Raw genomic sequence first — 5,845 nt, forward strand, 5'->3', positions numbered from 1 at the left:
AGCAGCAGCCCTTGTTTGGGAGGTTCCAGAAGGCCTTTCTGCACTGAAACCTCGACCCTGACAGCCGGCAGGAATGACTGACCCTGCAGAAGCAGCAGCAGACCTGTGACCAGAGCCTCCAGTGGAGGTGGGCAGGATGTGGTAGAACCTTCACAGCCATTGGTTGACAGCCATGTAGGCACAAATTGATCATCCCTCTGTGCCTGTTAGACAATGATAAACAAGCATTGGAGTCCAGCCCCACATGGGTCATCTAATACATAACTATGTGAATATACTTTATACTAATGAACTGTGCAGGTAGTAAATCTCAGCGGTCTAGGAAAGATGACTCCAGGGTTAAGAGCACTAGTTGCTCTTCCAAAGAACCCAAGTTCAATTCCCAGCTCATAACAATTGGCAGCTCACAACTGTCTATAACTCCATTCTCAGGGAATCTGATGTTCTCTCCTGGCCTCCAAAAGCATTTCATGCCCATGGTGCATAGACACATGTGCCAGCAACACATAAAATAAAGAAAAGCCCCTTTTTAAAATAGTAAATTTTAGCCAAGTGTGGTGATGCATGCCTGGATCAAGAGTTCCAGGCCAGCCTGAGCTACTCAGGGAGAACCTTTCCCAAAACAAAGGAAACAAACAAAAAAAAGGTAATTGTTAAATGTGTATTTTATGGCAATGCAAAAAAAGCTTGTCTTCCCCTAACTGTCAAGTAGTTTTAAAATCTCTCTCTTAGGACGGCTGGTGGACAAGCAAGAAAACACCTGCCTTTGTCTTTGCCAATGCCCAGCCTCCTGCTGTGAACTCACTATTTCACTAAATGAGTCCTAAGTGTACAGAGCCCCAGGCTGAATTTGTATATGGAAAGTAGATAACACTAAACAGGGGAGGACTTCTGCTGGTGTGTGTGTTTGGGTGCTTACTAAATTGTCTAGTGAACATAAGAGATGGAAACGAGAATGCAGAATGACTGCAGTCAAAGATGATTTCTGCCCAGTGGAGAGAGGAACCCCCACTACCCTCAGGAGATGGCCATGAGACCAACAGTAGCACTGCGAAATGTTGTCTTTAAACTGAAAAAAAAAAAAAGAAGGCCTCTTAGCATCTAAAACCCTGAGAGAAACAGATGGCTGGAGTCAAGAGTGAATCTCATCCCTTCATGGAGCGAGGGCTTGTGCAGGCTCCTGCAATGCAAATCAGTCAAAGGGGAGGACCACCCCTTAGACAGACAGTGAGGTGGGAAGGAGGTGGCTGGGCAGAAAAGGAAGCTTTTAGTCCCTGAAAGAAAACATGTCACACAGCTCTGAAGCCAGTGGCCCCTACTGATATGTGTGCCAACTTAGAAAGTGGGACACGGTGATGACTGATCTGGCCATCTTGAAGTGAATCCTCACTTTGGGAACACGCACGTGGGCATGTCTGTTAGGGGGATGCTTAATTAACCGAGGTGGGAAGACCGTCTGGACCTGTGTGTGCCACCGTCCCATGGGCTGGGGCCCTGCACTGAATGAAAAGGAGAAAGCCAACCAAGAACAAGCTCCATCTCTTTCTGTTCCCTGGCTGTGGATGCATTGTGACCAGTCATCTCCTCCAGCTGCCACCTCCATGATGCACCTCGCTCCTCAACGATAAGCCAAAATAAGCCCCTCCTCCCTGCTGGTGCCCCATATTAGATATCTTGTCCCATCGAAGAGTAACTAACATAGATGGCACAGACAGACTTTGGGGCCAAAGCAGAGGGCATGAAAGAATAGGGAAGGAATGGGAGCACCGGGCCGAACTGATGAAGCACTTTCCTTTCTCCAGGACAACTTCAGAGGAACTCCTGCTCAGGAGAGCCTGAAAACCACAGGCCCATGAGATGTCTCCTGTCCTGGCCAACTGCCTGCTAAAACCACAGCTTCTAAGGCCCTGATCTATAAGACTAGTTCCATAAGTAACACGTGAATGAAGGAGAGAGATGCATCCCTAACCTCATCTAATTCCTTCTCTGCCTTCCTGTTTGCTTTGTTCTCATGCCATACGATCTTCCCATCGCTGAGCCAAGCCAGCCCAGACCCAGGAGAAATGGAAACCCCCTTCCATTCTTCATGCACCACGTAATGTCGGGAATATATCTGATTAGGAACTGTCTAACTCTGTTGTGAGAGGAAGAGAACCCTGTCCCAGTTTTTAGAGAGTGTATACATAGCCCTGTACAGTGCGAATCCAATGTCGCTAGGTGTGTTGCTTGGAAAGGAGTCTGTGTGCACAGTGCACACAGGTCAGGGAGGAGAGATGCCAAGTGCACTGTTGAAAAAGAGCTGTGCATAGCTCCAGTCACGCAGAGTCCCAAGCTATCAAGTTCTTCCCTGGGTTTGCAGCCTCAGTGGGAGCCAGTCTCAGGGCCTTACCAAGTCCTCTGCCACAGGTGCTCTGCGTCACACAGACTTCTCTCTCATTCCACATGGAGTCAGTAGATCTTGATAAACTCATTTTACACCCAATGTCTCTCCACTCACCAACACCCTTCGTGACCCCAGCAAATGCCATCCTCTCTGCTTGTATGAATGTTAGATTCCATACATAAGCAATATCTCACAGCGTCATCTATCAGAACCTGGTTTATTGCATCAGCATGATGGCCTCCACGTTCGTCCATACCATAAGAAGTGATGGGATTTTGTTCTATTTAAGATTGAACAGATTCGTCTTTGCCTGTTTGCCCTCGCCTCGTCCACACATCTGTTCCTTCACTGCATGAGAGCCCCATTCTTCCTGAATCCAGCGCATACTGAAGACCAGCAGAGACATCCAGCCTTGTGGACTGAGCAACTGCTGCATTCTCAGACTTTGTGTTCACAGCCCGTCATTGTGGAGTTACCTGGACCATAGCCTGTGTTGCGTCATCCCAACTCTCTGCCCATCCTCCTTGAGAAGACTCTGAAGGCCTCTGTTTCAGTTTGGGGTTTCTGGGAACCAAGATGGCCGCCTCCACGGCCCAGTGCCGAGTGAGAAAGGCGGAGAGCAAGTGAGAAAGGCGGAGCCGCGCGCGCGGGGGGTGCCCGGGAGCGCGCGACCACGGGGGAGCCCTTGCCAAGTTCCCCGAGTCCAGGCCCGGTGGTTCTCCCGGCGCCACCGCCTTCGCGGGAGGGGCCCAAGGCCGAGCCGGAGCAGGGGCCCGTGTCCGCGCCGGGCCTTTGTTCTGAGGAAAAACACAATGGTGACCATGGACTTGGGGTCTCCCTTACTCCCAAAGAAGAGCTTGCCTGTCTCTGGGACCCTGGAGCCGATGGCCAGTCGGCTGAGCAGCAAAGTGGCTGCAGAGGTTCCTCATGGCAGCAAACAGGAGCTGCCAGACCTCAAGGCCCAGAGCCTGACCACCTGTGAGGTCTGCGGTGCCTGCTTTGAGACACGAAAGGGCCTGTCCAGCCACGCACGCTCCCACCTCCGCCAGATGGGTGTGACTGAGTGGTCTGTGAACGGCTCACCCATTGACACACTGCGGGAGATCCTGAAGAGACGGACCCAATCCAGGCCAGGTGGACACCTCCACCCACCAGGGCCTAGCCCAAAAGCCCTAGCCAAGGTGGTGGGTAGCGGAGGTCCTGGCAGCTCACTAGAAGCCCGCAGTCCCTCGGGTCGTCACATTTCACCCCTGGGCCACTCACCAACTGCTCCTCCTCCTCCCACGGCCCGGAAGATGTTCTCAGGCCTGGCTACTCCTTCCTTGCCCAAGAAACTGAAACCTGAACAAAAGAGAGTGGAGATCAAGCGGGAGATGATGCCAGGGGCCCTGCATGGGGAGCCACACCCTTCTGAGGGTCCCTGGGGCACGCCTCGAGAAGATATGGCACCTTTGAACCTATCATCCAGGGCACAGCCAGTACGTGACATCTGTTGCGAGTTCTGTGGTGAGTTCTTCAAGAACCGCAAGGGCCTTTCCAGCCACGCTCGCTCCCACCTGCGCCAGATGGGTGTGACTGAGTGGTCTGTCAATGGCTCACCTATTGACACACTTCAAGAGATCCTGAAGAAGAAGTCCAAGCTGCGCCTCATCAAGAAAGAGCCTCCAGCTGGAGACCTGGCTCCTGCTCTGGCTGAGGATGGCTCCCCAACAGCAGCTCCTGGGGCTATGCATTCCCCACTGCCTCTGTCACCCCTGGCTAGCCGGCGTGGAAAACCAGGAGCTGGGCCGGCCCAGGTTCCCCCGGAGCTCAGCCTGTCGCCCATCACGGGGGCTAAGCCTTCTACCACCAGCTACCTGGGCCCAGTGGCAACCAAACGGCCCCTACAGGAGGATCGTGTCCTCCCAGCAGAGGACAAGGCCAAGACCGACATCCAGACTGAACTGCCCTTCAAGGCAAAGACTCTCCACAAGAAGACCTCCCACTCCTCCACCGAGGCCTGCTGTGAGCTCTGTGGCCTTTACTTTGAAAACCGCAGAGCCCTAGCCAACCATGCGAGGGCACACCTTCGGCAGTTCAGTGTGACAGAGTGGCGTGTCAACGTCTCTCCCATCGAGATGCTGAGTGAGTGGATCAAACACCGGCCCCAGAAAGTGGGTGCCTACCAAAGCTACATCCAGAGTGGCCGCCCCTTTACCAAGAAGTTCCGCAGTGCTGGCTGTGACAGTGACAAACGACCACCCCTGGGGTTGACACCTGGGGGCCTCTCCCTGGTTGGCAGAAGTTCTGGGGGGGAACTGAGGCCTGAGGCTGGCAGGGCAGCTGACAGTGGTGAACGGCCTCTGGCAACCAGACCACCCGGGACCGTGAAGTCAGAGGAGCACCAACGGCAAAATATCAACAAATTTGAACACAGACAAGCCGGCCCACCAGATGCCTCTGCAGCTCGGGGTGGTGAGGATGCCAATGACCTGCAACAGAAGCTGGAAGAGGTGCGGCAACCCCCACTCCGGGTCCGGCCAGTCCCCTCCCTGGTGCCTCGCCCCCCCCCAGACATCACTGGTCAAGTTTGTGGGCAACATCTATGCCCTCAAGTGCAGGTTCTGTGAAGTGGAATTCCAGGGCCCACTCTCCATCCAGGAAGAGTGGGTGCGGCATTTACAGCGGCACATCCTGGAGATGAACTTCTCCAAAGCAGACCCTCTGCCCAGGCCCCACAGCACAGAGAGCAGCTGTAGAGGCGCCCTAACATAACATGCATTCCAGATCCCCTCTTGTGCCACCTGTCACCTCCTGCTTCTCCTCTGTGTCCTTTCCCATTTCCCTCTTTCTTTTCCGTTTCCAAAGGAGCAAGCCAAAACCTCAAACCGGCGCCCTTTGGGGGCCGGGCACACTACATCCTGGGCACCGGGAGCCAGCTAGCCACCTTCCCTCAGCCTCTTTGAGCCTACCTGGTTGGTCCAGCAGGGGCAGTAGCCAGGCCTTTGGTGGTGGCTAATCTGGTTACAGGGGAGAACAGCACTTCCCTGTGTCTAGCAACCAGGCAGGGCTATGTCTCCATCTACCATTTCCAAAGACCCCAAAGACCCCTGTTCCCTTTTGCCCCATCAATATCTATTCTCACTCATGCACAGGCAAACATACACACATGGGCACCTCGTGAGACCTGGGATCTGCCCTAGCCCCCACAGTTCCCAAGTCAAACAACCACATCATGCCACAGTGCTTGCTCAGGGGAATCCACGCTCCCTCTGCTAACTTACTAGGGCTTGGGAGCCCCCACTGAGCCCACGATGCCACGGAAATTCTTGCTGGGTTCCCCCCTCCAAAGGGGGCCTTCCTAGCTTGGAAGAGTTCAGAGCTGACAGCTGCCTCCTGCCACGGCAGAGCCTCAGGGGCTCCAGGGCTGGGAGGGTAGAGTGAGGGGTGGGACTCTTCTCTCCCACCCCTGCCACCCTTCCC

At 54.1% G+C, this 5,845-nt stretch overlaps 1 protein-coding gene and 1 pseudogene across 3 annotated transcripts in view; one reads left to right on the forward strand and one right to left on the reverse strand.

The window, feature by feature from the left end:
* The window catches only part of LOC101995706, a 56,769-nt pseudogene extending 51,487 nt beyond the window's left edge, over positions 1-5,282 (forward strand).
* Ryr2 (ryanodine receptor 2) overlaps positions 1-5,845 on the reverse strand; it is a 574,535-nt gene that overhangs the window by 523,617 nt on the left and 45,073 nt on the right. The window lies entirely within an intron of this gene.

The sequence above is a fragment of the Microtus ochrogaster genome, unplaced genomic scaffold (assembly GCF_000317375.1).
Source record: "Microtus ochrogaster isolate Prairie Vole_2 unplaced genomic scaffold, MicOch1.0 UNK2, whole genome shotgun sequence".
NCBI lineage: Eukaryota > Metazoa > Chordata > Mammalia > Rodentia > Cricetidae > Microtus > Microtus ochrogaster.